The 24,060-nt window shown below is 41.3% G+C and overlaps 1 protein-coding gene and 1 long non-coding RNA gene across 2 annotated transcripts in view; both read left to right on the plus strand.

Moving 5' to 3' along the window:
* The window catches only part of LOC309505178, a 130,972-nt gene extending 113,493 nt beyond the window's left edge, over positions 1-17,479 (plus strand). The window contains exon 2 of the long non-coding RNA XR_014208356.1: positions 16,279-17,479. This is a non-coding gene — a long non-coding RNA (uncharacterized lncRNA). The remainder of the gene's footprint in view (positions 1-16,278) is intronic.
* Positions 1-24,060, plus strand: part of il1rapl2 (interleukin 1 receptor accessory protein-like 2) — a 554,898-nt gene that overhangs the window by 221,160 nt on the left and 309,678 nt on the right. The gene's annotated exons all lie outside the window — the stretch shown is intronic.

Genomic DNA, 24,060 nt, shown 5'->3' on the forward strand with positions numbered 1-24,060 from the left:
ATTCTTCTATACTCTAATCGGGACCTCTCGTCCACGCTCAGAGCCGCTATGGCGCCTACGGCCTCCGTATGCTCTCAGGGTGGTCCACCCGGGTCGTCCCATGACCTCCATATTTCCCTGTAGCCTTCTAGGATGAATCCTGTTATCCTTGCAGGCTGACAGGTCTGTGGAAAGAAAAGCCCCTGTCGGTTCTGCGGGATACGTGTATGTTAGATTAAAAGAAAATCTACATATTTTGGAAATCTGTTAGCTTTCTAGTAGAAAATTTCCCCGGTCACCAATAAGGGTACCGGAGGCTATCTTATGATTTCCTCTGGCTCTTCATCCTTCGTTGCTATAAGTGTGACAGGAGAGCCTTCTAGGCTTTTAGGGTTATCCACTAATGGTGCCTTGGAGTCAGTGTCCTGCCTTTTTAGGCATATGTATATATTGGACCTCACTTCTGAGGCTGTTAACTCAGCCTTTTTCTTACACCAAAAAAAGACAAGAATAAAATTCTTAGTATAGTGGGTTCTATAAATTCTCCCCTGTCCTTAGCAATGATCCTCACCTTCAGAGTGCTTTCTGCCTCTGTATGCTGCGTCAAAATCTGGATGAACCCTGTCTCTGCAGGCTATCATATTAAATTGCTTAGAGCCTTTATTCGGCTCCGCAGAGTATATCTATATAGGGTATTAAATGGGGGTTTGTTAGCTTTCTTTGAGATATTTCTCCCCGGTAACCAAGGTACCGGAGGCTATTCTAAAAATTCCTCAGGCTCTTCATCCTTCGTTGCATGTGCGGTGTAAGCAAGAGAGCCTCTTAGGCTTCCAGAGATGATCCACTAAAAAGGTGTTAGGAGTTAAGTGTTCTGCCTGTCATTAATCAGGCCTATATACTTGGACCTTAATATCGAGGTTGTTGATGCAACCTTCCCTTTGTACACCAAACAAGAAAGAATAAAATTCTTAGCACAGTTGGATCTTTCACTCTCCCTTGCTTTAGTGCTCTTGAGTGTGCCAGATGTTTCACACCAGGGGCGCCTGTTCTCGGTGGGGGCTAGCTGGTACTCGTTCCCCGTAGCGTTGATATGACGCAGCGGGAGTTCCCCGTAACGAAGGGGAACGTCTCGGGTTACTGGATGTAACCCTGGTTCCCCGAGAGAGGGGAACGAGACGCTGCGTCCCCTCTCCCCACCTTCGGGGCGCCCTGAGAACAGCTGCTTTGAACCTTTTTCGAAGCTGTCATTTCCTTGTTCCTGTGACCCTTATATAGCGTCCGGGTCACCGTCACATGCAACGTCATGACGCACGATGACGCACACCAATCCAGATTGGAATAGTTGTATAGTGACTTCAGATAACGCATGCCGAAGGCATTCCCCGTAGCGTTGATATGACGCAGCGTCTCGTTCCCCTCTCTCGGGGAACCAGGGTTACATCCAGTAACCCGAGACGTTTTTTGTGTTTTAGAACTCCATGAGGAATATCTTTAGTTCTGAGTGATGGATTATGTTGAGTTTGGACTCTTTTTAATTGTAAGCATCTGCTGTAAATAATGATGTGTCATTTTCCACAATTGGAGCATGTTTCATGAAGTTACAAGCGGAAATGTGTCTAAAATGCAGCATCCATATATGGTTTACACATGGGTCTCTTAAGGGGTTATTTTACAAAAACCTTGCTCAAGTTTATTAAAAACCCTGGAACAATTATGCTTGTTGTATTCTACTCATTGAGACCTTTCAAATGACATATGACACAGGACTATCTGAGCTGTATGATGTTTTTGACATATTGCAGTATGTGGTACAAAAAAGTAGTTTATAAATTATGAAAACATTTTTTTTCTATTTATCAGCAAATAACTCAGCACTACATTGGAGTTTATCAAATTGGCTACATTCATTGTAAATTTCAGACTCTAAGCTTTCAAATGACATCTATTTTAAGTTGATCCAGGTAATATTTTGGAAAAAAAATTATGATTATTAATTTTGCAGCTAGGTGGCGCCTACGGCGGGTACACTCGTATTTAGTGGAATTACTCTGCAATCATTAGGAGTTGATCGAAGTAATTAGATGCATTAAAAAGCTGAGATTCTAAGCTTTAAAATGATACCTATTTTGTGTTGTTCCATTCAGTGGTTGCTTAGTAATTTGATTATGAATATTTTTCATGGGGTGGCGTCCCGCCGGCGGGACGGTTAGGGTTTAAAGTATGCTTTTATTAAGTCAAGACAAGTCACCTTTATTTATATAGCGCTTTTTACAATACAGATTGTTTCAAAGCAGCTTTTCATCAATGATAGCAGGAAGTTAATGTATCAAAGATTGTTTTGGCTGTACATCAGCTCTAGAAGAAACCCAGCAAACACAGAACGTTGGCACAACGTAGCCACAACGTAGCCAACCTTCTAACAACGTTTTATCAACATGGCCAAAAGGTTGCTATAACTACGTTGTGTGGTGAAGGTTGTTAGAGCGTTGTTACAACGTTGACATTAAACCACCGTTGTAGGGCCATGCTTAAGGTTGTGCCAACGGTGTCTTGACAACCACTGGACTACATATGTACTCGTCACTGCCTTGAAGTGTGAAAATCAGACTTTTAAATTTCAACTGCCCGTTGGGCTCTGTCACGACACGCACACGAAAGGGTGATAGTCCAAGTGCAGTTTTATTGGGTAATCCGTAATCATATCCAGGAACAGGCAAAAGGTCAAGATCCATGTAAGCAGTCCAAAAACAAGAAATAAACACTTAACCCTCTGAGGTCTGAGCTGTTTTCTGGGCCCTGGAGGTGGTCTGACATGCTCTGACATTTGTGTTTTTTTCTGTTACTAGTGACATTTTCATGGCTAAAGTCTAATTACACTGTATTCAGCACAAACTCTGCTACAATAATATATCAGCAGCATGTATGTAAAAGTTTGTAGTTTTGAGATAATGACATTTATGCGTGTTTTGTGAAAATACAAAAAATAATTCTCACTGAAATAAGGCCATGAAACCCATACTGATTATTTCTTCACAAGACTTTTGAAAATTGTATGACATAGCCTAGAATATTTGCTCCAAAACTATGTGAAAATCACCCTGACTGCTCATTCAGATAAGACAATATATTGATTTAAAATTTCTAAGACGTGTTTTGTGTGACAAAGCCATATGCGAAGAGGCGTGATCATCTCATGAATATGTAAGCTTTTCACACCTGAGAAAGACAAAGACACTCCCCTAACTGCCCTATTAGGAACGATCAGGCTCTGTCATTCAGAGCAACCTTGCACAAATAATGAGGAGATTTAAAAAAGAATGGCTTTTAGATTGTTTGGATTTATTTACAACACAACCCAATCCAAAAATACAAATGACAAAAGAGCACACTGAAAACAATGATCCAAAGACAGAGACCTTTGTGCCATTCCTAAAAACATTGTACATACCTTTCATTTCCAAGGTGTTTGATTTTCACTTTACCATGTTCATGTACAGAGACTCATGTGAATGTTGAAGTCAGCAGGACTCAGTTGCATCTGGTCCCTGAAAGAAAAATAAAAGAAAAAACTGTGAACATACTAGGGATGGGACGATACACTTAAACTCACGATACGATGCACCTCGATATGCCAGGGTCACGATACGATACGTCACGATACGATATCAAAAAAGAACAAAAAAGAAAAAAAAAGGTAGTGCAGACTAACTTTTTTTTTTTATACATGCCATGGGATTAATCAATGCATGCTGATGAATGATGTATAATAATAATAATTAATCTGCATACCCTAGTTTTGCACAGATGTAACAAGACTGACCGTGACACAATAAGACCTCATGTTAGCATCTTTTTATTTATGTATGTTCTTTAATGTTTGATTATAATTTTACTGTCTTCACATAGGGATGGGATTTGATAAGATTTTATCAATAATAATGCCACTGACGATTCTGATTATCGATCCAATTCTTTAACGATTCTCTTATCGATTCTTGATAGCACTGTGTGGAAAAATGTTTAAAATGCTTTTAAAAAAAAGTGGTTTTATTTATTTTAAAGTTTAAGCTTGAGTTAGCAAACTGTACTTTTTATATAATGTATGTAATAAATAGAACCTTATTGTAAAGTGTTACTGATTAGTTATACACCGATTCAGACGTCTCCTGAGTTCACTGTTGGAAAGATCAGTTGTTTTAACGATTCATTAAAATGAATCGGTTCAAAGGAGTCATTATTAGTTCGCGAATTGGACGTGTCGTGCGCGTTGTGTGATTATCCCAGCAGTTAGGACATGGACATCCAAGATTTGTGTCAAGTTGACAACATAGAAAACATTTCATCACAGTATAGTTTTATTTCGTTTAATTAAAGTGTTGTTTTATGTCAGCTGAATGTCCGGAACGCTTTTCAGAGAAGATAAGGAAACTTATTTAGCACAATTCACACCCAGCAGTATAATTCAGGGGAAAAAAATCTCCGAATGCTCCACACGAAACTTTGGTCTTCCGACCTTTTACCACCGTGTCGATTTATTTTGATTAATATGTGCGAGGGAGAGAGAGCAACACAGCGCCTAGTTTGGAGACGGTGAAGTCGTTTACACCGAGAGTGCGCGCGCGCGACCGGCTCTCTCTCTCTCTCTGGTCGTTCTTTTAGTTAAAACATGCGCCCTGTCACAAACGCAGCCGTTCATCTACATTACTCACCGATCAAATAAGACTTTGGCGGGACAAAAATTCACTTTGGCGGGCGCTAAAACAAGTTCAATGCAGGAAAATTCATGCGTGAGTTTCCATTAGACTCGCACGGTATGTGTGTGTGCTTCAAGATTATGACGCAAGTGCTAAGATTCCGATTGGCCAAGAGAAAAAGTGCTAAGATTCCGATTGGCCCAGAGAAATGTAAATTATAAGAATTATCCAATAATGTTTCGCAATTCTAGCCTGCATGGCAGTTTACTGTGAGAAACAAACCGCTGTCTTGACGTGACGACGTACCGCACCGTTCCCCGGATATAATTTTTTTTTTCATTTAGTTTTACCCTGCTTGATCAGCAGATGGTGCTGCCAGCCTGCCACCAACTGTATGTCTGCCCCATATACATACACACACATATAATACACTAAATTATTTATATACTACGCAAATCATGCAGCAGTGCCATCTATCTTTATTTCGCGATCCATTTTTTTCGACCTCGATGCGTTTCGTCACGTTTTGTATCGCGATATTTTGTCAAACGATATTTCGTCCCATCCCTAGAACATACTGATATCAAGAGAAACTATAGGGCTGCACGATTTTGGGAATAGATTGTAGATTTTTCTGGTTAAAATTTCTTTTTAAAATTCACAGAATACACACACACACACGTTTCCAACAATATATAATGAACACCAGGTTTGTTGTGCCTTGTAGGCATAGGCTACGCAGTGCTGCATAAAATAATAATAACAATAAATTAAATCTTCCAAAAGATTTCAAGAACAACTACGCTAGAGAAAAATATATTGATTATCATATGTTACTTCAAATGTTTCCATTCGTTATGATGATATGAAATGAGATAATAGTAAAAACATAAAGCCTAATGTTTGGTGCATTTTTCCTTTCAAACGCAATCGCGCTCCAAAATATGATACATTAAAACCCACAGCGCGCTCCAAAATATGATACATTCAAACGCCATCGCGCTCCAAAATATTAAACATTATGGTTATACATATCTATGTTTGAGCAGATATCCACAAACAGTATTTAACAGGAAACACGGGTCTAAATATTATAATATTCACCATATATCTAGCAACAGTTCAACTGCAATGTGAAGTTTATGCAACAATACCATAAACTAATAAGTAAGAATTTCTTACCTTACATCTTTCTTGTCTTCAAATCGCGTTCTTCTTCTTGGGTAAATCCAATGTAAGCTCAGACGTGTCTTCCAAACTCGACGAAAAGCAGAGACTTGTGAAGTGTTTTGGTGTTTTGTGTTTGAGGTAACGAGGGCGTTCGCGTCCCATGTGGAGATTTGCATGTGAATCTCTTTTGCGCGAGTGGGCGTGTCGAATTAAAAAGTAATTAGCAAGCGTTTGAGATACTGGACATCCTGTTGGTTTTATACAAATTACTTGAACAGAGAATATTTGTTTTCAGTTTGAATCCGATCATTTAAAAGTACACACTTAAATGTGTATAAAGGTATATGGCTCATAAATGTGTGAGAAGTATTCACTGAGTTTTGTTTCAGTTTATAGACATGCTCAAGAAAAAAAAGTTCACCGCGACGGAGAGGCAGAACGCACACCCTGTTTATTTTCTTTATTTTACAAAAGCACAATGTTTTGATTTGATTGTAAGTGGACACATACAAAAGTAGAAATATCACAGATTATTTTTTTATATTTCTTTTTTCTGTATAACCATAAATGACGGAGTAATTTAAGTTTATGTTGCTGCTATGTGAAAAAAATCCAGCAAAACGCGTCGGCGCGTTTCTCGACCTCAGAGGGTTAACCAAACCTAGACAGACTCTGGGAAGCGGGTGACAAAATACAAGGATTCCAGAACAAGTGATAAAACAGACAGGGTATAAATAGACAGACACTAACAAGGTGAGTGGGAACAGCTGAGTGTGAGAATGAATGAGTCCGACAAGGGTGATGGGGATTGTAGTCCAATAGTGACTGACACCTGTGGGGGAGGAGGACCTCTAGTGGACACCAGGAATACGCAAACCAGACACTGTGACATAACCCCCCCTCTACGGAGCGGCTACCAGACGCTCCAAGACACACAAAAAACAACCAAAACAAGAGTCCAGGAGGGAGGTGGAACGGTGGAGGATCAGGGGGAGGGATGGGGGGCCAGGTCCATGGAGGGGAACAGAAACAGGGGGTGATGGATTAGCCGGCGGCCAGGACAAAGCAGATGACCCATCGGGTGGCCAGGGCGACGCAGACGATGCATCGGGCGGCCAGGGCGGAGCAGACAGTCCATCGGGCGGCCAGGGCACAGGAACAGGCTCAGGTGGCCATGGCTCAGGAACAGGAGCTGACACCGGCTCAGGAAGAGACACAGGCTCGGCGGTGGCCATCTTCTCCGGAGACACAGGGTCGGCAGTCGTGACGTGACCAGTCTCTGGATCGGCAGACGTGACGTGAACAGTCTCTGGATCGGCCGGCAGGGCATTATTCGCCGGCAGGGCGAGCAGCTCGGGCGGGGCCGGCAGAGCAAGTCGCCTGAGCGACGCGTCAGGGATGGCAGTCACCTCCAGGATGGTCTCTGGGTTAGGAGCCACCGGACAAGTCGTTGTGGAGGGGTTTCTCCTCCTCCGTCTCCGAACCACCGGACTCGAGACCACCGGACTCGGGACCACCGGCACTGGGACCGCCGGCACTGGGACCACCGGGACAGTCACGGAGGGAGTCTTCCTTCTCCTCCATTTCGGGACCACCGGACTCGGGACCACCGGACTCGGGACTGGAGTATCCCACTGGCTCCGATGATGAAGGTACCTGGTGAACCCCCAAAAGTCCTGGATCTCCAGCCCCTTTATTTCCCACCCAGGCAATGGGTCATCCAGGCAGACATTAAAAATTTCCTTTAATGCTGCATCATTATAACCCATACCTCTCGAGAGCGTCCAAAATGTCTGAGAGAGGCAACCCATCGTCTGGCCCTGCTGACGTAGGGCCGTTAAATTACTAAATCGTCCCCTCCTCTCCTTCTCAGTGGTTGGGGGACTGATACGAAAACCCGTACTGCTGGATCTATGCATATTGCTGGAATCCTTCTGTCACGACACGCACACGAAAGGGTGATAGTCCAAGTGCAGTTTTATTGGGTAATCCGTAATCATATATCCAGGAACAGGCAAAAGGTCAAGATCCATGTACGCAGTCCAAAAACAAGAAATAAACACTTACCCAAACCTAGACAGACTCTGGGAAGCAGGTGACAAAATACAAGGATTCCAGAACAAGTATAAATAGACAGACACTAACAAGGTGAGTGGGAACAGCTGAGTGTGATAATGAATAATGAGTCCGACAAAGGTGATGGGGATTGTAGTCCAATAGTGACTGACACCTTTGGGGGAGGAGGACCTCTAGTGGACACCAGGAATACGCAAACCAGACACTGTGACAGGCTCATTGTGTTGTCTCGTTCTTCATCGATACGGGAGTATTGTGTTCAATTTACCTCAGCTAAATAAGATACGTAATTATTCAAACACAACCTACAACTTCATTTTCTAATGTGACTTATGTAGCCTCGCTTGCACCGTTTAGTTTTTCATTTCATCTGTCTGCTATTTAGTCTCATTCGTTTCTTTGCTCCTCTGGATTTGTGGATGTTTCCTGGACTGATTCCGTTTACCGAACTTTATCGTCCGGCTTTCGACTACGGTCTGCCATGTACAGAACCGGTTTTGTTCATTAAATGTTCTGATCTTTGCTTTTTATGTTTTATTTATTATACTTGAAAGAAATTTGTATATTCATTTATTTAGTTTTTTTTCTTTTTTCACAAAAGTATGACTTTTGGAAGTGCAATTTGATTATCATATGCAGTTAGTTTTAATAAAGTTGAATTAACGTAACCTTCTGTAATTTTTACTCTTCAAAGTGTACACTTGCAGGTGTTGATTATAATTAGGCTAATTTACTGATAGCCCCGGCCATTAAATAATAATAAGGATAAACAATATTTTAAAAAACGATATAATTATCTAACATATGACTAATTAAAAATTAGCCTCAAAACATAAAATGCTAAATGGGGGATATCTATAGGCCTATTTAGCATAAAAATAAAAAGTTGTCAGAACGTCATCTCTCAGTTGCTGAATGCCGCGCAACAACGTTGCTACAGCCCTGTCGCGTCTTACAATTCTACGTTGTTGCAATGTTGTGAGCACGTAGACAGAGACGTTGCCATAGAAGAAATGCAACGTGCCACAGACGTTGCCACAACGTAAATGTTTTTGCTGGGAAGTCCTTGTTCAGTTTAAGTTCAGCGTTGATTCATTTCCATTTGTAAAAAATCATTACTTATTTATTTAGGTTACAGTTTATAGGCTGTTTACACAACCGTTTTCAACTGAAAACAGAAAACTTTTTATGCATTCTGGCCATTCATTTACACAACATAATATAGCATTTGTAGTCGTTTTTGTAGATCTGTGTGAATAGGGATCATTTTTGATAACATTGTCATCTGTACAGAGGAAAAAAAAAAAGTTTCAGTTTTTAGTACATCGTTGTCATGTTCATGTTAGTACATACACTTAGTTCAGTTATCTATACAGCCCCTCTGGAAAAAACAATGATGTTATCGTCCAGCTCAGTTCAGGGGCCTGTTTCAGAAAGGAGGTTAAGTGAAAACTCTGAGTATGTTAACCCTGAAATGAGGGAAACTCTGAGTTTTCTGTTTCAGAATGGGAGGTATGTTAAACCTGAGAAAGCAGAGTAAGTCAAGCCCGTTTCTGAAAGAGAGGTAACTTATACTCAGAGTCAGTTACCATGGTCACTTACTCTGTGAACCTAACCTGGTCGGGAGCAGGTTTTCTTCGATAAACCCAGAGTTTATTTCGGTCTCCTCCCCTTTTTTAAAGAGGAAGTGGTGTTTAAACACCTCATTCATTCTTTCAGTACATTTTTATTAATAAAAATAATAAATAAAATATTGCTATTTTTACTGCTATTTTTATTTTTTATTTTTATTTTTTATAAGATGACGTCTATATAACTCCTTAACTGGCAAATGAAAATACAGTAGTAGATTAGAGTTACATAATGTAGTTCTAAACAAATTCTACAGAATTAAACTGTGGCATTTACTGAAAATCACTGAACTGTGTTCATCTGTGCACCAGAAGTGGGGGGAAGGGGGGAGGGGGGGATAAGAATACCCGTTTATACTTGGATAAACTTATATTCTATAGGCTACTCCACATAAATATGTGAAAAAAATCATGTGTAGATTGTGTGATGTGTAGACACATAATATTAACATTACCTCTCTGTGGCAGCAGAAACTCTTTATCCTCATTGTCATGTGACGATGAGCATTTGGTTGAGTACACTTTATAACACTATTTATCATAATTTCTGGTGTATTGAGTAGGCTACTTACAACTGCCTGGGGTTCTGTTGGGACAGGAGGCTCCAAAAGACAGCTATTACCATCAGAATATGTTGGGACCAACGAAAAACCCAACCCAAAGTAAAATAAATGGAAATATCAAAAATAGCCTATATAAAAAATGACACATGTAAACCTCTTACATTTTATGAAGGCCCTTGGATCTTCGGGAGTGACTGGCTCTGAAGTCCCTCCAGGAATTCCCTCAGCCCAAAATGCTGCTGCACTGCTTGACACTGGATGCTATTTAGTTATTTATGTCAAATGTAAAGTCAGGTAGCCTACACCCATGATATGCTCAAGCCTTACCTAATTGAATTATGTTTTTATATTTCATTTTCAGCTGCTGCCATGTTCTTTTAATGCCTGCAGGATTGTACCTACATGAAAATTAAAATTAGGTTGAATAACATACTATTCTTTCACCTCTGATATTATAACAGTTGGGTAAGTGACTTGTATTACTAACTACAAATGACATCTTCAACAGTGTAATTAGATTAATGTCTACTTATTAATTACTAAATCCCATATCAACCTCAACCACTTGAACAATACAAGGAGAGACAATAAACTGCACTTTTAATGCTTTCAAATAAACAATATACAATTGCATGAATTATTCTTGAATTGACCAAAGTGTGTAGAGGGAGAAGGTTAACTAAAAAATATACCTTTTAAAAATGTATGTTAAATATACAGAATTGTTCTATAGTTCTATTTTACTTTAAATTACAGAACAATTAAGAGTAATCCCTTTAATTAAATTGCAGTATTTAGATTACTTGGTAATTAATTACACCAACACTGTATAACTAATTAAAATGTAAAGGTGAGAAACGTGCAGACCTCTTTTTGTCTGGCGCTGTTGCCATGGTGACTCATAATATCTGCGCTCCATTGATAATGGCTTTTTATAGTTGTGGTGCACGCGCTTAACTCAGAGTAGGTCAACTCAGAGTTGATTGAACTAACTCATTTCAGCTGTTCTGTAACCGAAAACTCAGAGTTTCCCATCTCAGGGTAAGTCAACTCAGAGTTCAAGTTTTAACTCAGAGTTGGTTGAACCTCCTTTCTGAAAGGCCCCAGTTCTCATACTGTTTGTCTTACCCCCCAATTTAAATTTGTGATTATTACAGCTGCCTGGCAACTCACCTGTGACTAACTGGTTAATTGATGACACCTGAAGGGAGCCATTTTAAATCCAGGACACATGCTCATTCACTCTCTATCTCTAGTATTGCAGTCAACACTGCAATAGCAGTGTAGTCATCTCTACAGTCCCCTTTACCTTTTATAATTTAATAAACTTTACTTTTGATTAGCAGATGTTGGTCTTTGTGTCATTTGTTGCTTCCCTAGAGCCAGGGTTGTAACAATCAGCAAAAAAAAAAAAAAGAAGAAAAAAACTCTCTATTGCGTTGGTTGGTTATTTTCCCGCTCTAGCTAAAACATGATGGATTTTTAAATGGATATCACTTTTTTGTGTGTATTTCTTGCTGTGGTATTGTAATTTCTGGGAAGAAAATAATATAGACATAATTGAAATGAGGGACACTTCTCGCGTCTTTCAGGACATGGGACACAGCTCCCAATTTCAGTGTGGTTACTCTATATGAAATATAAAAGGTCATTGGGCTAATACAGGTGGCAGCTACACTGTAACTATAAATTTCTACCTACAAATTCAAATTTTCTTGTAACCTACTTCAATCAGTTTTATGTAACATAAAACAAGGGAATGCTGTTAACTGAGTTACATTGACCCAACAATGTTTTTAAACATTAAATTGTATCAAAGTGAAAATTGCAATTGACAGCGCTACTCTTCACCACAATGGTAACCACACAATTCAATAACAGTCCAATTTACAGAAAGACGTTCCTGTAATTTATAGATAGATATAATATTCAGAAGTAAACAGCGTAGCTGACTTACAGATTCAGTTAACATCCACAAATGAATAAGCGCGACGATTCAGGGAGCAGGTTGTGAACAACGAAATTAACACCTACACAGTGAACAACGAAAAAACGCTACGCTTGAGCAAACAGTTTGTGAATAGGCTACTACAAATGTTGGCCGTGAATAAAATATAATATTCAGAAGTAAACAGTGTAGCTGACTTAAAGGGCACCTATTATGACCCTTTTCACAAGATGTAAAATAAGTCTCTGATGTCCCCAGAGTATGTATGTGAAGTTTTAGCTCAAAATACCCAACAGATATTTTTTTACAGCATGTTTAAATTGTCATTTTTTGGGGCTCAGAAAAACGCGCTGTTTTAGTGTGTATCCCTTTAAATGCAAATTAACTGCTGCTGCCGGCCCAGGGGGCGGAGACAATCTCATCTGATAATATCAAAACAGAAACTCTCAGTAGCGTGTTCATTTTGACTCGGAGTCGGACAATAATGCCCACAGCGCCAGAGAATATATACTGTATGGAGATTAAACATGTTTAGTTTAGCTTAATTATGGTTATAACTTATTTGTCATCTGCTTTTATCCACTATTCAAGCCTGCTGTAGCAGACCTCGTCCGAATGATGAGTTCAATGAAGTTTATTGTACATCACACAAAAGATGAAGCGTTAGTTTTACTCCAGAGAATCACTGTAAGAACAGCTAAATAAACACAGTATAAGATGTGAGCATTAAAGTCTTATCCATAAACTCTCTCTCTCTCCCTTTCATTATCATGGAACATACACAGCGAAGTACACAAAACACTCGTTACAACTAACAGCAAACAAATATATACACACCTTTTCAGTCTGTGCTTAATAAACTGGTACACTGTAAATCCATAAAACTATTCAATGAGCTGTCATAAAGTGCGCGCTCTCACTTTCATTTCTGCCGTGGTCAGTAACGCTAGTCTTGTCGCTCCGGATAGTGTAATCTGGACCACGAACAGTTGGTACAGATCCATCCTCGAGTAAGAACGAGAGTAAATGAAGACTGATATGTTCATTCTGACATCCAACAACAAAACACCTCAATCGCTTAGGAGACATTCTTGTCTACAGCTGCTCAAGCGTCGAACAATGGCGGACTGTGTCCCACTCCCTCAGGGCGGGTCTATGCTCAAACTGAAGTGTCACTCAACAGTCGTGGGAGGGGCCTGCTCAATTCTACGTCACATTGCGCTGAATCTGAGAACAGCTCATTCTGGGACAGTGCTTATGATTTATTGAGATCGTAAAAAAACCACTGGGTGGATTTTTATCATTCTAGGGTGGTTTTGCTCACACACTGCCAACACACATTTATGTTCAAACACCATGTAAAAGTGAATTTTGCATAATAGGTGCCCTTTAATGTTTAGCTGGCAGAGTGTTTATGTCAGAATGTTTATTTTTAAACCACAACCTTCTAAGTGCTTCTTTTACCGATATATTTACCGATATCTTTTGCATTTCTAATCCAAACAATGTCAAACTCTGCACTGTACTTACTCGTGCTATTAGCAAGGAACCTGTCAAGTTTGAAATCCATCGGACAAACGGTTCGAGAGATATGTGAATAACAGACACACAGGCAGACAGACAGACAGACAGACAGAAGTCTGAATGTCCAGCTGAACATTAGACATTAATATCAGCTACCAACTTCTTCCCCTTTACTGTAAACGCATAAAATAACACTTAAAGGGTTAGTTCACCCAAAAATTTAAATTCTGTCAGTAATTACTCACCCTCATGTTGTTCCAACCGCGTAAGACCTTCGTTGATCTTCGGAACACAAATTAAGAAACAATACCTCGTAGTGTTTTTGCGCAGCGCGTCTGTGTTACACGTCACCACGTAGGCTCACTATTGGCCGACGCTGGTCATGTGTGTGACGCGCAGCGCAAAAACACTACGTGAACCAACTAGAGGCCCAGAGAGAAGGAAATGAATAGTGGAATAAAGTCGTTATTTTTGTTTGTTTTTGCGCACAAAAAGTATTCTCGTCGCTTGATATACTTAAGATTGAGCCACTGTAGTCACTTGGACTATATTAACGATCTCTTTAATAACTTTTCTGGGCCAGCAAGTTTGGGCCACCTAGCAGCCTACGGAGAAGTGATCAGCTCTCAGATTTCATCAAAAATATCTTAATTTGTGTTCCGAAGATGAACGAAGGTCTTACGCGGTTGGAACAACATGAGGGTGAGTAATTACTGACAGAATTTTCATTTTTGGGTGAACTAACCCTTTAATCCCTAAATTTACTCTCCTAATGCAGTCCCTTGCAAAGCATGCTGGGAACTACTTTTTTACTGCCCAGGCCTGCATTTCGCATTGTGAGCTAAGTTGATCGTAGAGACCATTGCTGGCAAAGGCTGTATATGCTAATAAAAATATGATCAAATTGGGCTAACACTGCAATTTATCACTGAACACAACAAAATAAACATATTATTGAATGCACTGCGAGCTTACAAAACCTGCATGAATATTCATACATCCTTTGATAGCTATGATTTACTGCACTAATTAAATGCACAGCCATTTGCATTAGTACTCTGCATAATTAAAATATACTAGTGCAAAATGCCCGTGCAAAATCAGTTTTTGTGTGTGTTTTTAGTAATTGTTGGTTTGGTGCCCGTGAAAGAGAATTCAAGGGCCTTGAATTCAGGGAGCAGGCTAGGTTACTACAAATGATGGCTGTGAATAAACTATAATATTCAGAAGTAAACAGTGTAGCTGACTGAGTGTTTATGTATACCACATCCTTCTAAGTGCTAGTGCAAAATGCCCGTGCAAAATCAGTTTTTGAGTGTGTTTTTAGTAATTGTTGGTTTGGTGTGTTTGAGTGCTCATTGTTACAATTACACAGCAAAAGTTCAGTGACATTTTTATTTGTGCATGGTAGAAAGCACACAGTGAACTCTGAGAAAACGCTATGCTTGAGGAAACAGTTTGTGAATAGGCTACTACAAATGATGCCCGTGAAAGAGACTGTGAACACATTGAATAGGATATGTTTAGTTGGTGAATAGCATAGGCTACTATTACACAGTATCGATAACTTTAAGCGCACCAGAATGAAATAAAATATTCAGAAGTAAACAGCATAGCTGACTTACAGATTCAGTTAACATCCACAAATGAATAAGCGCGTTGATTCAGGGAGCAGTGCAAAGTGCCCGTGCAAAATCAGTTTTTGTGAGCTGATCGCCGTCCAAAAAGTTCAGGAGATATTTCTTAGTGATGGCTGATTTCAACAGTTTCAATATGGTTGCATTTTGAAAAAAAAGTGTCATGAATTTTTTGCATTTTTGGGGGAAAATAATCCGTTTTTATAATAGATCTTTGAAAATCCAAATCTGGATTTGAATTTTTTATGATATTATTACCTAAAGATGCTTTGTGAAAGTTTGAAACAGAAAATAGTGGTTTTCATCTTGCCACTTTCTTGGTAAAGAAAACACATTTTTACTCAAATTAATCCAAATGGATTTATCACGTTCTGGAACCAAACTATAATATTCAGAAGTAAACAGTGTAGCTGACAGAGTGTTTATATCAGAATGTTTATTTTTAAACCACAACCTTCTTGGGGCTTCTTTGACCGATACAACCCTCTAATGTCATAATGTTTATTTTTAAACCACAACCTTTTAAAAATGATATATTTAACGATATCTTTAGCATTTCTCATCCAAACAACGTCAAACTTGGCACTGCACTTACTCGTGACCGTAGCGAGACACCCGTCAAGTTTGAAATCCATCGGACTAACGGTTCGAGAGATATGTGGTTAACAGACACACACACAGACAGACAGACCAACGCATTCTCATCCTAGGGCGTCATATACTGACGCTTTTGACATTTCGTCTACATCGAACGCACATGGCACCCTTTAGCGTCAATATGAGACGCACAGAGCTTTGTTCGGTTATGGGTAGGTTTAGGTCTGGGGTAGGGTTAGGGTTAGACCGCTAGGAGGCGCCTTCTGGCCCATATCTATCTGCATCTCATATTGACGCTAAAGGGTGCCATGTGCGTTCGATGTAGACGAAATGTCAAAAGCGTCAGTATATGACGCCTTGGGATGAGATCGGGCTGGACAGACACACACACAGACAGACAGACAGACGTTTCTGTAATTTATATATATATATATATATATATATATATATATATTAGAGGTGGGCATAGATTAATTTTTTTAATCTAGATTAATCTAGATTAATTTTGAAATTAATCTAGATTAATCTAGATTAAAATGGCTCATTTGAATTCTGCCGAAGGCATTCAGAATATGTGTGCTACCCAAATAATGACTATAAAAGTAAGTCTTTGAGAACGGGTTTCTCAAGCCAGGTGGCGCATTAGACCAGGGGCTCATCTCCTGTTTCCAAAATGCATCACAAACTGCTTGAGAAAGCTGTTCTACTCATAGACTGTAAAAGGTTACTACTGTACTGTTACCGTCCGTATAGGCAACATTAGGTAGGCCTATGTTATTATCAACTACTATAGGCTATCAATTAGGGATGGGCGATATGGCCTAAAATCTATATTGTGATATACATTGCAGCCTCTTGCGAAAACGATATACAGTATATTATAATAAAACCATTTCAGAACAGATTACACAGACCCATGCTAAACAACTGCTAAATGTATTTTTTTTTAAAGGGTGTATGTAGTTTTGAGAACATATATTGTGCAAAACTGTAAGTATACAACATAATTTTGCAGATAAATAAAATTTAAGTACACTAGCTGCAGAGACTTAAGTAGGTCTAATGTTTATTATGGCTTGGAGCTTATGAAACCCCAAATTTAAAATTAGAATATTGTCTAACTGATGTCTTTTCAGTTAAAAAGAAACACAACAACGATTCTTAAAATCGAGATTATGTGCTACACCACTAAGATATATTGGAATGGGAATAATACGCGCGCGCTGGTATTCAGTGATATCATGTTTCGTTTTGAATTTGAGGTGGTCGAACGGATTAGTCGTGTGTTAACTTACCGAACTGTTACCCCACACACTCTGTATATAGTTTGCTGCTGCTCGTCTGACGGCTTAAACCCGAACCAAGTCCAAATAATGGATGTTGCACCAATCTTTTTCACCAGCTTTCACTTTCAGCCGTGTTTACTTAAGATGACGACGAATATGCGTTGCAGCCGGGTTTACCTCGCGGCCGCGGGTAGATTGCGTCATCATAGCTTGTGTAGTATAGAGCCATCTCCCAACCCAACTTGGAGAATAGATTAACGGCGATATTTTTTTTATCGCGCGATAAGAGTCTCGCGTTAACGCAGCACGTTAACGCCGATAACGGCCCACCACTAATATATATATATATATATATATATATATATATATATATATATATATAGTCATATCGCACGATACGAGAGTGATATTGCTTTTATTCCAACAGTTTGATGGCACAGCGGTGTAAATAAAAAATAAAAAAACAACAACGGAGTGTAAATCCCTCTTGTCTGTGGAACTACTTCATTCCTCCACGACCCCTGCCACACACAATCCTCCGTCTGTTACCATTTCTAATTCTTAAATGTCACTTTAGAACAGTGGTTCTCCAAATAAAATGTAAATGTCTTCCCTAAACATTGTTGATTATTATTTTGTGTTTATTATAATTAGGCCTATTATTATATATTTACACTACACTACCATTCAAATGTTTGGGGTCAGTAATTATTATTATTATTATTTAAAGAAACTGATACTTTCATTCAGCAAGGATTCAATAAATTGATTTGACAACAATTGTAAAAAACTGATTTACAATATTTTTAAGCATAGTATTGTTGTTTTACAGTGCTCTCATACTGTAGCCTGTTGCGATGTTGATGTTTCTTTAAAATTCTTTCTGACATACCCTGTTGCCACAAAGGTTAAAGAGACTTGCTACAAAATCCTATTTAGAATATATCCATAGCGTCATTTTTTCAGAAGAGTTTTCGGTTGTTCTTCCTTTCCTGAAACAGATTTGCCATCTAACGGCACAGTAATGTAACTTTCATTGAAGTCGAAATCACAATCACTGAGACCCTTTTTCAATACCAAATACAGCATATAATGTATATAAAATAAAATATTATTTATTGAACAATAACTTAAATTAACAATAACAGCCATTATAAAAGTATAAGAAGTTTGTGTAATAGGAAATTAACACAAGCAACAAAAGTACAAAATCAGCTTACTAGTTAGTGCAGGATTTAAGTTAAATAAAAACATAAAGTTACGCTTAGTCTTCTTCGTACTACTAGACAGTCTTCTTCGTACTACTATTTAATCAAGCCAATTCAACATTGGCGTGCGTGATTACATGCTCTGCCCAGCAGCGCGGGTATAAGCACGGAAGTGGACGCACGCACCTGTTGCCTTTCGCTTCGGAGCTGATCGGATGTCTCTGAAGAGTAGTGTTGTTTACACAACAAGCAAGTGTGTCGGTGTTCTTGCGGGAAGACCTCCCAGTGTTGGTGTTTCTACAGCGCGAGTGCAGCGGTGATCACAAGCTTCTCAAGCTTTCAACTGTTGTTTTAACAGCATCAGATTTCTATTTGTGTGGGTGTTTGACGGTTGGTTAGAGGGCGAGAAGTGAGTGCTTCACTGTTTCAGTTCGCTGATTCAGTGTTGCCGCGGTCATTCCCTGTGTGCTCCGTCACTAGTTACGGTGCCATTTCCTGAAAGAGCAACACGGGTGCATTTGCCTCTTTTTCAAGATGTCATTCAGCCCGTGCGTTTCTGGATGCGTTCGTTCCCTGTCTCTCTCTGAAACGGTCACAATTTTTGCATCACGTGTTTGGGCTTACAGTACACTGAAGCAGCTTTTGAGGACAGTTCATGTTCCCATTTCGGGAATATGACTGCCGCGGTGTTGAGGTCAAGACTCGCCTTCGTCCGCGAAGCACGAGTCCCCATTACCATGCCCCGCCCTTGGGTGCCGCGTGGGATGGGTGAGAGGAGGATAGTGATGGATGTCTCGCCCGGTAACCATTCCCTGTGGGCTCCTCACTCCTCCCTTCCACCGCAGCCAGTGGAGTTCCCCATGAAGCATGCTGGTCCATTTGTAATGGGTGGGCCGGCCGTTTCACCCGGGACTCCCCCAGAGTACAGAACACCGATTACAGCATCGGAGTGTGAGCTGGCCTCTGGAGATGATGACTCGACTGCGTTATCTCCTTCTGAGCCCGCCGCCCCAGTGCCCTTCTTTCCCGAAGTGCATGGAGAGCTTACTAGGTCGTGGACCTAGTTTACTGCCGAAAACTGCCTGAGTGGTTCTTCCCCCCTCGCTACCCTTGAGGGAGGAGCGGTGAAGGGGTATGAGGCTATCCGTCCAGTGGAGCGGTCTGTTGCGACACACCTGTGTCCAACGGCTGCTGCATCTGGGGGATCCTTGTCTCCTGTTCCTGGACTCCCCAATTTCCCAGGTTGGGTTGTTCGGCGACGTGGTGGAGAGCTGCGCCCAACAGGTCACCCGACACATCCTGCCCCGGCGGCCACCCGACACATCCCTCCAGTGGAGCGGTCTGTTGTGACACACCTGTGTCCAACGGCTGCTGCATCTGGGGGATCCTTGTCTCCCCTCGCAGGCCTGTGAGCTCGCGTCAGGTTTGACGGTCAGAGCTTACAAAGCTTGTGAGAAAGCTGCCTCCTCGTTGCATGCCTTGGCGTTGTTGCAGGTCTATCAGGCCAAGACACTCATGGACATGCACGAGGGTAGTCTAGACCGTGCGCTCATGAGTGAGCTCCGCATTGCTACTAACCTCACCCTCACGGGCACGAGCATCGCAGCGTGCGCGGTCGGTCTAGCGATGTCCACCCTAGTTGTCCAGGAGCACCATCGTTGGCTCAGCCTGGTTGAGATGATGGATGCGGACAAGGTTCGGTTCCTGCACTCCCCAATTTCCCAGGTTGGGTTGTTCGGCGACGTGGTGGAGAGCTGCGCCCAACAGGCCACCCGACACATCCTGCCCCGGCGGCCTGCTGTTGCCTCCGGTTCCGCAGGGCCCCCGCAGCAGCTTTCACCCAGGCCCCAGCATAGAGCCAGCAGCAGTCAGGTCGCCCGGTCTGTCTCAGGCACTGCCAAGCCAGTGGGCAAGTGTCAGATGAAGCGTTCCTGGGACCAGCCACCCAGGGATGGGGGAACGAGCACTTCTGATGGTTACTGTTCCGCCACTGGCACCCGAATTGTCGCGAGAGCAAATTCCTCCGTCCCTGGGTCCCAAGAGGGCAAGGCTGGCGGTGTGCGACCCTGTAGAACAGCCTTGCACCCCCAGCCCCCGTTCGAGGACCTGGTCATCCGCCTTCTCACGCATCCCCTGTTGCCCTGTGGAGACAGGTAAGTGTTGCGCTGCACACTCAGATTCCTCTTCGGGCCGCCACCGGGCCTTCTGAGTCAGGTCCCGGTCCTCCACCTCACTGCCCCACCTACGTCTGTGGTCTTCTGGGTCTGGGCCTGGTTCGTAGAAGCGGAAAAGGCTTCCAAACCGATCCGGACCAGACCGTGACCATCAGACTCGGCTATGTGATTCATTATCGCTGTGCGCCCACTCAAGTCCAGTGATAGTCATCACACTTAGGTGTTGAGCAGATATGCTCCTGATGCTCAGTGATATTCTTCACACCTAGTTTTTAGCAGTGCTCCTGTCTTGTGCACACATGTCGCTGTCCTACTGGCGAAGGATGCGATATAGCTGCTCCTCCAGCCGAAATGAAGGCCAGTTTATATAAACCCGTTCTTCATTGTACCTAGTATGTGGTAAGTCAATGCCAATCACTTGTGTCACCTGAAACGGGCTCTTTTTCTAAAGCCTCCATCAAAGTAACACAGAGAAGCATTTTTCAGAATGCCCCGTCCCCAAGCTTGGTCTGCAGCGTTTGACCTGAACGACATGTACTTCAGACCTCGAACCTTCCGCACCACAGGCCTGCATGTTGCGATTGAGGGTTCGAAGTATCAGTACAGAGTCTTACCCTTCGAGTGCTCCATAGCCAGTTGGGTCTTCAGGTCAACTAGGAGAGAGTATTCTCGCCCACGGGATTTATTCATCTCACAAGATTTATTCATGCGTTTACACATCATTCTGTTGAACACTGTTACTTACCTGTTACAAATTATCTGTATGTGTATACAAGGCATTTACAACACTTTCTGCACCGTCTAATTGCTACATACATACAAAAAAATAACATAATTTATTAAACATTTATGAACCGCATATTCATGTTTTGTAAATGATTGGTTAATCATTAATTAATCAATTGTAAATGACTTGTAACGGAATTTACAAAACATACATAAAATGTTAGTATATCACTTGCTAATCATTTATGAATGTTTTGTAAATGATTAGTTCATCATTAACTAACCACTTATAAATTACTTACAACTGAACATTATTATAAAGTGTTACCTCCGCGTTAAATCGTGGGGGTATCAGGAGGCTTCTGTCTAGGCACTGGAAGGTGGCAGCACTAGTGGCGTTCGACTAGGTCTGACGTTCTCGACTGAAAGGGAATGTCCTGGTTGCGTATGCAACCCACCGTTCCCTGAAGGAGGGAACGTAGGACGTAGTCCCCTCGTCACTACTGCTGGCTCTGGGGGCCGCTCGGCTCCTCAGCGAAAAAGCAACTGGTGCGTGCGTCCACTTCCGTGTTTATACCCATGCTGCGGGGCAGAGCATGTAATCATGCACGCCAATGTTGAATTGGCTTGATTAAACAGTAGTACGAAGAAGACAGGCTCCCTAAGCGTGATCCCCATTCAGTTGACGTCGACTACGTCCTCCGTTCCCTCCTTCAGGAAACGGTGGGTTGCATACGCAACCAGGACGTTATGAAACCTAACTTTGCCCTTAGCCAAATTGATTTGCTGTGGAACAAGTAATAGATTAATAAGACCAAAGATTGCCTTGGCGGGTACATGAACGGCTGCTGATGTCCTGGAGCTTACATATCTGAAATCTCTGAAAATATCTACACTCTCGTCTAAAAAGTCTTAAAACTACACATTAACAGCAGTATTTGTAAATTTATATTGGGTTTCCCCCTCCACCATTGACACTCGCTGTGAGAAATGCTGTCAGAAACAAGTGGAGTGATACAAATTGTGAAATGGTTTCAGTGTGATATTAGTAGAATATTGCATGGCTAGAAAATGCTCTCAGCCAATCAGATTCAGGAAACAGAACTAACTGTTCTATATATATAGAACATACACTCACCTAAAGGATTATTAGGAACACCATACTAATACTGTGTTTGACCCCCTTTCACCTTCAGAACTGCCTTAATTCTATGTGGCATTGATTCAACAAGGTGCTGAAAGCATTCTTTAGAAATGTTGGCCCATATTGATAGGATAGCATCTTGCAGTTGATGGAGATTTGTGGGATGCACATCCAGGGCACGAAGCTCCCGTTCCACCACATCCCAAAGATGCTCTATTGGGTTGAGATCTGGTGACTGTGGGGGGCATTTTAGTACAGTGAACTCATTGTCATGTTCAAGAAACCAATTTGAAATGATTCGAGCTTTGTGACATGGTGCATTATCCTGCTGGAAGTAGCCATCAGAGGATGGGTACATGGTGGTCATAAAGGGATGGACATGGTCAGAAACAATGCTCAGGTAGGCCGTGGCATTTAAACGATGCCCAATTGGCACTAAGGGGCCTAAAGTGTGCCAAGAAAACATCCCCCACACCATTACACCACCACCACCACCAGCCTGCACAGTGGTAACAAGGCATGATGGATCCATGTTCTCATTCTGTTTACGCCAAATTCTGACTCTACCATCTGAATGTCTCAACAGAAATCGAGACTCATCAGACCAGACAACATTTTTCCAGTCTTCAACTGTCCAATTTTGGTGAGCTCGTGCAAATTGTAGCCTCTTTTTCCTATTTAGTAGTGGAGATGAGTGGTACCCGGTGGGGTCTTCTGCTGTTGTAGCCCATCCGCCTCAAGGTTGTGCATGTTGTGGCTTCACAAATGCTTTGCTGCATACCTCGGTTGTAACGAGTGGTTATTTCAGTCAAAGTTGCTCTTCTATCAGCTTGAATCAGTCTGCCCATTCTGAACAGGTGGAGAAATTGAACAGGTGTTCCTAATAATCCTTTAGGTGAGTGTATACAGTAAATGGGGCTGTGCAGTCCAGTTGGTAAAAAAAGACACGATTGCTTAGTTTAAATAGTTTTTATTAGTATTGAATTTAAATTCATAGTTAAATAAAAGTACTTTGATGATTGCTTTGTACCTGACTTTATTTACATGTGTGACCTTAAAGGCACCCAAAAGTAATCAGATTACATTACTAATCATTCTAATGTGGTGCTTGGATTATGTTACTGAATACTTTTTTTATGAAGTAATTTGTAACTGTAATGGAATACATTTTAAAAGTAATCCTCCCAACCCTGTGTGTGTGTATATGTGTATATCACCTAGCAAACAATACATGGCAATAACATCAAATTTGGCACACACCAAGTCAAACCCAAATCCAAATATCTATAGGAAATACTTTTTTCCCCATGATACCACAATTGTTTGATTAACATTAATGATATAGACTATATATTATGACCTACTGTACCGCACGGATATAATATATATGTTACACAACACATCAAATGTTTTTCTCTAACAGTTAATGAAACATTGTTTGCTTGGATGCAGGGAGCCCCTTTTTAGGTGACCCAAAACACAGTTGGCCCGACCTCCTCCAAGAAGAGGACCTCTCAAGGTAAATACTCAGTGCTCTGACAGGACAGAGCACGTGGAGTCTCTCTTCTTCTGCCGACACTTGTGGTGGAGGATGAAATGCCTTCAGGACCATAGATCTACCGTAGACCGTGCCATACTGGAAGGCACCTTGGGCACATAGCCAGGTCTCGGTTGCAGGATGGCCTTAACTCCTCCTGGGGCAA

The sequence above is a fragment of the Leuciscus leuciscus genome (assembly GCF_965113295.1).
Source record: "Leuciscus leuciscus genome assembly, chromosome: 8".
Taxonomy (NCBI): Eukaryota; Metazoa; Chordata; class Actinopteri; order Cypriniformes; family Leuciscidae; genus Leuciscus; species Leuciscus leuciscus.